Here is a 10,372-nt window from a genome sequence, read left to right on the forward strand (position 1 = left end):
AACTGTGTCGCGTCGGCTGTTTCCTGTGTACTCCCGCGCTTTGGTAAGGGATACTTTTCTTTTTGGTACCTCAGGCTCTTGAGGGCGCTGCCTTAATCATTACACGGTGTTCAGTGTGAGTCCGACACCACGTCGCGCTCTCCGCAGAATCACTTCCCACTTTTTTCTTCGGACTAGGTGAAAGGGTAACGAAGCACGGTAGTATTGGCACGCGTTCTTCTGTCGTTCTCGCCCCCGCTACTTGAAGCGACAGTGCGTGGTCAATCTCGTCGTCCTGGGGCAGTGTCGTTTCTTTTCTTGACTGCGCAGTAACAAGCACATGGGCGCGTTCATTTCCTAAGGTTCCTGTGTGGGCCGTGTAGCGATTCTACGTTAATTCACTATTCTGCCTTTTAATGAAGGCAAAATCAGACATCCACCCCGTTCGTAGCAATTGCTACAAAAGAAACCCATACTGGTTCCTCAAATGAAAAGCGTCGCAGTCGAAGTGAAAATTGATCCTGGTCCGGGACTCAAACCCGGGACCACCACCTTTCCGGGGCAGCCGCTCTACCATCTGAGCTAACCAGGCGGCTAGCAGATGACAGGGCAAAGTCGAATTTGTCAACAACTCGAAGCAAAGGCAAGGAAGGGTTTGAAGGGTTTGCCAGTCATTCAGCGACACTGTATTCGCGCCCGGCTTGAGATAGCATATTCTGAGTCCACTCGCGGCCGTTTATGAGTACAGACGTACAGTCGCCAGGGTCCAGCTTAGTAATGCGTATAAGATTCTTTGCCTATTTGAGCCGTTTAGAATCTATCTATCTATCTATCTATCTATCTATCTATCTATCTATCTATCTATCTATCTATCTATCTATCTATCTATCTATCTATCTATCTATCTATCTATCTATCTATCTATCTATCTATCTATCTATCTATCTATCTATCTATCTATCTATCTATCTATCTATCTGTGCCTTCTGTCTGTCTGTCTGTCTGTCCTCGTACGCCAGCCGCGTGGCCCAAGTTGTCTACCTGCTTGGGCCCCTAGGTATGTGCTCCTGGTCGTGATGCTGTCGTGGTCGTTGCATCGTCGTCGTTTCACCTTTGCTATCCGACTCTCGTCAGGCTGTCCTCATCGCGCCATCGTTCCCCGCAGTTGTCGTGATGCCGTCATCGTTACGTTGTCGTTTTAACATTCTCATCACTTCAAGTAACGTCATCTCATTGTGATCATGCCGTCGTCGTCATACCGCCTTCGTCGTTCCATCGACATCAATATTTCTTTGTCGTTCTACTATAATCATACTGTCGTCATTCAGTTGTGAATATGTCACCCTTGTCATGCCGTCATCGTCAGGCAGTCGCTATCATGCCTCCATTGTCAGACCGTCGTAGTAATACCGTTGTAGTACCGTCCTGGCCGTGTCATCATCGCCACTCTAGCTTCGTCATCCGACTCTTCTTATGGTAGAGCACGTTGAACCTAATCGACACCGGTACCAGGGCTAGTTTGCTTGAAGTATCAGAGTGGCGGTCTTCGCTGAAAATCGGGATCTAAAATTTTCTGGCAATTTTCAAAGCGTGACAATAAAAAACAAAGAATAAGACGTTTTTATTTCTCGAAAACTTTGGAAGCATTAGAAAGATATTTTCACCCATATCAAGTTAAAAAAAAAACGGCTGTTGACGAGAGCCCATGTCATTAGATGTCCTCACGAATTACGTAAATTGTCAACATCACGTAATAGTTATCTTAGTGTTATATTCGCTCAAAGATTATGAGTGGTTTTTGAAATTGTTATCTACAAAGCATCTTTTGCTGTTAGGGAAGGGACAATCAAGCTCTGTCTGCACGCTTCCAGCTATTTATATCAAAGTAGAATGCACGGACACAGTTTGTTTGCATTACGGTCAACTTCACGTTGCTATTTCGACATGGTGACGGCCAGGCCACTCGCATTGGCGCCTTCAGATGTACTGAATGATGGTAAATGACCAGGTTTAAAAGACTCTGTTTTGTCCCTCACTTGCACTTCATTGTGTGATTAATGTGTCGTAGTTGGTCGCCTGACTTCAGGTCCAGTGAAAAAGATTACGTTTCTCAACTATTAAAATAGGAGTCAGTGATTCTGCACTCGAATTTGTGGCCAATGTCACAAAACTTTTCATTTGTAAGTGATTTCTGCCGTTGTCTACTGCCATCGCTAATAATATGTCCCGCATAAGGACTGGGTGCAATTTTTATTGCGATGGCAATTTTATGGACATTCCAGGCACATTTTTGCCGTCGTCGTCGCCGTGACGTCGTGTATAGAGTCCAAGTGCAATAACACCGTCGCCGCGCGTCTTATGCTGTCTGTGCGAGTGAAAGCACGCGAAGTAAACCGACGGTCGCGGCTCAATCTGGTACGCGCGAAGGAAGAAAGCGAGGAGCAAACGCCCTTAACACGACGTCTACAGTCGCCCGAAAGGCCGTGGAGGGATGGAAGGCAGGAGTAGGGGAGAGGCTGCGTTCTGCTCTGGCTGCGACTGCGCATTTCGCGACCAGGCGCAAGGGGAACTTACGATCGCGGCTCAATCTCGCGCGCCACATATGGAGGAAAGCGGGGAGGCAGTGCAGAAGGGAAAGGAGGCGGCTTCGACTCCGCCAGCAAGTGCGTACTTCGCACGGCCGCGCGCGGTGGCGCGCGCCGTATCTTCAACGTAATTTGAAAGGGATCTTCAGACTTCTGTGCGCGCTGTGTTCTCGCCGCTCTTGCGTTGAAGCGATAGACCGCACGAAGGTCACTTCGCTCGCTACTGCTACCGCGCCTGCTCACACCAGCGTTTTGACAGCGAGTGTCCGCGCTCATCGAGTGCGATGTGTTCATGTTTGCTTGTGCGCGTTGACACCATACTTATTAATTCAGTTAGTAAGCGAATGTTTCCAAGTTTATACCACCGATAAACCTACAATCCCTACTTAGCATAGCTTTCTACTAATTTGCTATCGCAATCGATGTTATGCCTTTTTGCCGAAACTGATACTTTTTTCTTATGAACGACTCTAAAATAAGAGCTTTTCGTAAATACTGTCCAGGTTTTGTGAACGAGCGTATTATCAGGACTATCATCTCCACCGTTTTCAGTCCGTTAAAGGTGGTATGCGATTTCCGCCACGAATGACACGTGTTGGGGTTTTCTCTCAAAGCAAAAAAAATTGGATATGCAGCACACGACATCAAAAATATGCGACAAACGGGATGAAATTATCTGCGACATGGAGGTTTAAGCTCACTAAGTCACACCATCAACCTCGGTATCACGTAGTTTACTTCAATTTGTTTTTTTAAAAGCGAAGCTTAATTGTCCTTTCGAACCTCGCCGGGTTTCCTGTACATGGCTGCAGCCTGGCTGTATTCTTGCCGAAAAGGCCAACCAATCACAGCGCAGCACACATGCCACGTGCGACGCTGGGCTCCGTGTGCCGCTACGAGATGGCGCATGCCTCCTCGTATCCGCGGCAACGGCGGCGCCGGCTGTTCGTGGAAAAAATAATTCACCGATGATTACGATGCGACCTAATGCGAAATTTGACGAGGGTTGCAATGTGGGCTTGTTGGTAATGCATCTTGAAGGGGTGTACGGTAGCGCGATTAAAAGACGGGACAAAAGAAGACACACAGCGCTGTGTGTGTCCATGTGTGTCTTCTTTTGTCCCGTCTTTTAATCGCGCTACCGTACACCCCTTCAAGGCGAAAGTTGAGCGCCGCTCTGTACGTGTTTTCATTTCGCGATGTATTGGCTGGCGCGGACAATCTGTCTCGGGCTGCACGTTACAAAGGAAGCCAAGTCTCGCACGACTGTCTCGCTAATCTGGAGAACGCGAGAGCCAGCGCGTGGGCGATGCGTGGGCGCGATTCGAAGCAGCCGCCGCCGACAGACCTCCCAGACGACACGCGCGTATACTCTGGAAGCCATTTCGCAGCCATCGTCGCTGCACTATGCTTTTCTTCGCACCCTTTCGCCACACCTCCTCCTCTGCGCCTCATGGTTCCGCTTCACCTTCCTCCTCCGCTTTCCTCCTCGCATTCTTCATCCGCCACTGCGCTCTGCCTTCGCTCTTTCATCGTTCGCTGGGCTCGTTCGCTCGGTTACGTCGTCGTCGACGCTCGATACAAGTACGGCCGCCTAAGACCTGCGCTCTAAAAAGAACCAGAAAACTCGCCTTCACGCATCCGCGGCTGCACGGTAATGAGAAAGCAAACGTTTCCTGCGGGTAGAATGGATTCGAATCGCGCAATGCACGTAAGGCGCATGATGGCTCTGAAACCATGCCTTACCCAAGGCGTCTGTCGTACTCGCTAGTAGGCAGCAGCTCCAGTTAACGAAAAGCTCGGAATAATTTGTATGCTCCCGAGCTTTCGTGTGTGTGTGCGTGCGTGCGTGCAGTCATGTTTCGACTCTTTATACACTCACACAAAGCTTCACTGTATATAGATTCCAACTCGTTGAATCTGCTGCCTTTTTTTATTGCACAAAAGTACGGGCATTTCTATTCTTTATTGGCACTTTTTATACCAAGGAGAACAAGAAAAAGTTGGGCCATATTTACAGAGCTTTTCTTTCGTAAGTGATGTTGCTATTTACCGGCCGCCTTCACTAATAATATGTCCCGCAGCACGAATGGCTGGCATCTCATCTTACGAATAGTTCTGACGTGATGAATTTTTGTGAATACGGGCTGCGATTGTTTTTCCACATAGCTGTTTGGGAGAAAACTGAAAGTAAGACACCTGCGTTGAGTGATGTATTAATAATGTCTTCATGGCACAATTTGGAATATATCGTGTTTAATTTCACAACTAGATTCACAGTAAATCAGTTGTTCTTGCTCATTTGCGGGTAAATATAGACCGTGATGGATGCCCTAATGTGCATGTAAACAGGTTAAAGAAAGTAATCTAGTGGTACACCACTTGGTCTCCCCCGCTTGTTCACTCTACCCAGCATTGCCAATCACGTTTCTGAATGCACCGTTGCGTTCACGATGCTTGCAGCAAGCGTCTCGTGTAGCAAGTGCAATGAAAGTATGCTTGTTCACGCATTACACGGTGATTAGGTCTGGCCTTACGTCTATGCGCTGAGCTTTGTATGAACATTATCGCCGTCGAGCAGCTGAGCAGCGTGTAAGGACCGTACGGTCAGCGACATCAAACGACGCGGAGAGGGGCGCTGCGTGCTGCACCTTTTGGGTTGCCGGCGCAGAGTCAGTGTGGACTGGCGTGCCCGAACCACTTGCTCGGCAGCACCCATACGAGCTGGGACGAACTGGGGAGCGCCTCATAACGCAGCATCAAATAACCAGGCTCAGCATCGCTGCGCGGTGCTCTCTTTCGTTCGACATGAAAGGGTGCAGATACGGGGTCGCGCTTTTCGTCCTGTCGGCGTCAGCGCTGGCACAAGTAAGGTAAGAGCGCTTGTCTTTTGCTTCGCAGAGCGTTGCAGCTGTAAACACTCCATATCATCCTGCCTAGGCACGCTGTCGACCCGCCGTGGTTGCTCAGTGGCTATGGTGTTGGGCTGCTGAGCACGAGGTCGCGGGATCGAATCCCGGCCACGGCGGCCGCATTTCGATGGGGGCGAAAACACCCGTGTACTTAGATTTAGGTGCACGTTACAGAACCACAGGTGGTCGAAATTTCCGGAGCCCTCCACTACGGCGTGCCTCATAATCAGAAAGTGGTTTTGGCACGTAAAACCCCATAATTAAATTTAGGCACGCTGTCTGTTGTAACTTGCAGTTTTGCCGCAGGCAAGACATTTGGCTACGGTTGAAAAAGACTGTTATAGCCATTCGGGGGTTGCTTCCATGTGCATTATGTAGTAAATAGCAAAACTCACTGTTGGACGAGTTGTTGCTTTGATGATGCACACGAAATCGCCGTGCGACTGGCCGCTCGAGGCAGTTCGTGTGTATTCGCGGGCTTCTTTCACGCTCGGAAAGGCACTTTTATGTAACACGTATTGAGGAACAGAAAGCTGTACCGGGAGTTTTTCATGTCACTCTACAATATTCTCATTGAGACTTTCCATGTAATTATAATATCTGAGAGGTTGAATAATTAATTAAAACTAATTATATAGTTTGGCGGAAAGAAAAAAATAATTTGAGTATTTCCAAGCGACGGCAAATAAGATTACCTTGGCTCTGTCCAACTACGTGACATTCACATATTTTTAAACTCTGGCAAAAGTTAGCTGGGACACCCTGTACACACACACACATATATATATTCCACTTCCGCCACCAAGGCTCGTGTGTGGTGGTGCTGGCTAACACCACCAGGGTTAGTTCTTGTACTAAAACATAAATACCCAAGAAAGTGAATGGGAAAACGGCGCCGCGGTAGCTCAATTAGTAGAGCATCGCACGCGTAATGCGAAGACGTGGGATCGTTCCCCACCTGCGGCAAGTTGTTTTTTCATCCACTTTCATTTGCACTAATTTATAATTTCGTTAATTCAATTAATAAGTACAAGTAATTTGCCCTATGTTGTCCTTGGTGTCATTGTTTGTAGGCTTCTTATGATATGATTATCAAAAATCGGGCCTCTCGTCGGCTAACCCCTTTTCATCTCGCTTATATATATATATATATATATATATATATATATATATATATATATATATATATATATATGCTTTTGTTGTACCAGGCTCTTAGGTCAAACCAAATATTAGTACATGGGCGCTTTTGCATACCGCTACGGTGCTAGCATCGTAATTCCCCGCTGTCTAAAGTCAGGAGCTGCAAAGTGGCTTTATGGTGAAAGCGAACGTCATATCCGCTGAGCCAAGGCTGTAAGTCAAGCGTAGCATGTTCGAACGACAGAAGTTGTATATTAAGGCACCCAATAAATACGTAACTTTTTCTTCGTCTCCTAAGTAATGTTTTGAGGCTGAATGGCATAATTCAATGTAATCGAAATCCCTTTATTATTATTATTATTATTATTATTATTATTATCATTATTATTATTATTATTATTATACTACCTATAATTTCTCACATTATTGAAAAATTTTCCATTTTGTTGACTCAACAGTTTGGTTTTGTTACCCGTTGTGGCACGGTAGCTCTTCTGAGGGAGTTCTTGGATGAACTGTATTCAGCTTTTGACAGAAATATGTTTAGCGTTACTTTATTTTTGCACATATCTAACGCTTTCGATACAGTGCATCACAGGATTTTATTACCAAATTAAAATTATATACCAGTGGTATTATGGGTGCATTTTACGATGTCCTCAAAAACTATCTCGCAGAACGGTCACAAGTGGTCGTCTTAGATAAAATGATAAATGCAAGTGGGAGCTTCCACTGATGGCCGGAGTTCCTCAAGGTTCCATTCTATCAACTCTACTTTTCAGTATATTCATTAATGAATTGTCTCGGGTTGTTTCAAAATGTTTGATATTTCAATACGCTGACGACACTGTGTTGCTCTCAAAGCATTTTTCATACAACATGGCTGTCTCGCATCTTCAGAATAATGTAGACAAGGCAATGACTTGGTTCACTGATAAATCTCGCAAGGTTAAAGCCTCAAAAACCGAACTCGATTGCTTCAGATCCCCTTTAAAGTTAATAGTAATAGACGCACCAATTTTCCTGCACAGTCACTACTGTCATTCCTGTCAGTGCATGCCGGTTAACTACGTGAACTCGCTAAAATACCTGGGAGTAATCTTCGACAGCGATACGTCGTGGCATAGTCAACTATCGCACATTTGCGATAAGCTTAGGAGCACTGCGTGGTTATTCTTTCACATTAAATCCAAGTGAAGCATGAAATATCATCCCAGTGGATACCAGGGCATTGTAACATTCCTGGCAACACAGCTAGCCGATGAAGCTGCTAGCACGACAAACACACCTAAAAGACGATGTGATTCCGCTCCCAATATCAAAGGATGAATTACGCTGCATTATAAGAGCAACGTCTTTGAAAATATGTAGAAATACGTGCTTTGACCAGAATTGTAAGAGCTCGGGTTTGTATCATATTGATGCGTTTATTGAATTCAAATTTACATTGTCATTAGACAAAAATATGGAAACTCTTATTCATCGATTAAGGCTGGGCACTGCCTAGACAAAAAATTTCTTACAAAGAACATTCGTTACAAAGAAAACCCCGAATGTGATTGTGGATTTCTAGATGAAGATGTACATCACCTCTTTTCTAGATTGCCCACAACACGACACACCAAGACGTCGAATTAAATCCACCCATACTACATTAGACCGCAGACGTCCGTTATTTGGCGAGTTTAACGTTCGTAATGTTTACGGACGCTAAGAAATAGCGCTGTCGAACATGGTGGCACCCATGGCTCCTGCTTCAGCGTGAATTCTCGTGATGGCTACGCCCTCACTCGCGTAGATCGCCAGTAACTATTGTAATGAGCTTTCGCTTTCTCTAAACTCACCTGAAAGGTTAGTTATGGGCGCATGCAGCGCGTCCATTTTCAGAGATTGTTCGGCGATTCTGGCGCCCGTAGGCCTAACGAGGCCCGTCCACATAGCAACAGCAGGATGGTTATGCTAATGAATCGTCTTGGCTTAGATACGTTTGGCACGAGGCACCAGACGGCGCCCTGTTTTATAACGTCTTCTTTACGTTTGCGTTTCCGTACGGTAAACTAAAAGACTTGAAAGGACGCGCACCGCAACGTCCCGCGAAGGTGCTTACGTTTAACGTACGTAAGGCGACAAACGCTATTCTAAAACTGTCTATTATCTATCCCACTCGGAACGTCAATTAAAAAAAAAAGTTAAGTTTTGTTCGGCATGTTAATGAATCTTTAGTGCGTACATGTCCCTTTGACAGGATGAGTTTTCACGGATTTATGACGTCGTGTGACAGACAGGCGAACTATAGGCGTGGCCCTAAACAATTTTTACCAATCGTGGAAGGCTCATGAAGAGAGAAGTGCTGGATCGAAAACAAATGTTTTTGTTTTGTCCGGTATAATCATGGATGATCATTGTGTACACTTCATATTGAGATAGGGAGCTTTCGTGGTTTTCATGACGTCTCGGCAGGGACAGGTGAACTGGTCGTGGCCCCCAAAATGCTTGACCAATATCACGGAGGGCTAACAAAGGAAATGAAAGAGAAACAGATTGGAATAGCTTTAACTTATAGTGCCCTAGGTTGCCGCAGAAGATGCGGCCACAGAGTTCCATGTGTGAACTATGAAAGTTGAATATGAATATATGGCATTGAAATTACCCAAAGAAGAAAGTATGCATTAGGGAGCATATGGACCAGAAGGCAAGGAAACAATTATCGGCGGAGAAACGGGATACAGGGCCAACACCAACCACAACATCTAAGCCTTCAGACACCGAAAAGCTCTCGAGCAACAGCACGTGCATCTCAAAGAGCTAGTTGTCATTCGGCGACGAACGCACCCATTCGAATACAAAACCGGGTGAAAGAGCGTATTTTCGTTGCTTAGAGGATCATTACGCGTCGATAACGTTTGCTGCTTCGTTGCGCTATTCCCCAGAGAGGACAGAGCCGCAAACCGGCACATCGGCAGAAGTAGTACAGACGGCTGTACTTATACACCGACTCGATATATGAGTGCCGCCCTCTGTTGAGCCTTGCCGGGCGATAACGTTGTTTTCGTGACACCCAAGTCTCTTTGCGGAAGACTTCGAGATAAACTGCTTCTGCAGTAGAAAAAAAAGAATACGAGAAGAAAATCACGTGAAACAGCACCTTTGAGAGCAAATGAGACGTAATGACGATAACCTAGGGTAGCCAACGTTTTCTTTGATAAATACGTTTACAAAGTATTTCGCAACGCATTTATGAGATTTACAATGTGTTACATCATCACAACGATGTGTAGAGACTGCTCCTTCACAGAGATTTCATGTGAAAAGTGCGTCAGGTTTGCCAAATATCATACAAGGGATCTAGCTACACCCATAAAGAAACCAGCCTTTTCAGCTGTCGCACATAGAGTTACAGTTGTTGCAGCACGCGGTTGTAGTATTCCTCGTAAAGCGGAAATGTCTAAAGGCCTCGCCGCTTCTGTGTGAAGCTGCTTCACATGGTTCTAATACTCCGGAACTTAGTTGGAATTTCTACAACCCATGGTACAGATGTGCTTAAAAGAGTGAAATGATGGTTACTGGCTGCCGCAGCTAAAATGTTAAAAAGAAATTTTGAACCCACAGACGTTGCAGTAAATTCTTGCACGTAGAGCCATAATGCCGGGAGACGAGGTCATTTATTTTGCTCAGAGGCATTTTGCTGTAACATACTGAACGAACGGCCGACAACATTAAGCGAATAAAAGCTTGGGATCATTGTAACGGCTA

The 10,372-nt window shown here is 45.8% G+C and overlaps 1 non-coding gene across 1 annotated transcript; it reads left to right on the plus strand.

Annotated features, from left to right (window-relative positions):
* The first annotated feature begins 6,370 nt into the window (after positions 1-6,370).
* On the plus strand, positions 6,371-6,442 carry TRNAT-CGU (transfer RNA threonine (anticodon CGU)). The gene has a single exon. It is a non-coding gene; the product is annotated as a tRNA-Thr (tRNA).
* The last annotated feature ends 3,930 nt before the right edge of the window (positions 6,443-10,372 follow it).

The sequence above is a fragment of the Dermacentor variabilis genome, chromosome 1 (assembly GCF_050947875.1).
Source record: "Dermacentor variabilis isolate Ectoservices chromosome 1, ASM5094787v1, whole genome shotgun sequence".
NCBI lineage: Eukaryota > Metazoa > Arthropoda > Arachnida > Ixodida > Ixodidae > Dermacentor > Dermacentor variabilis.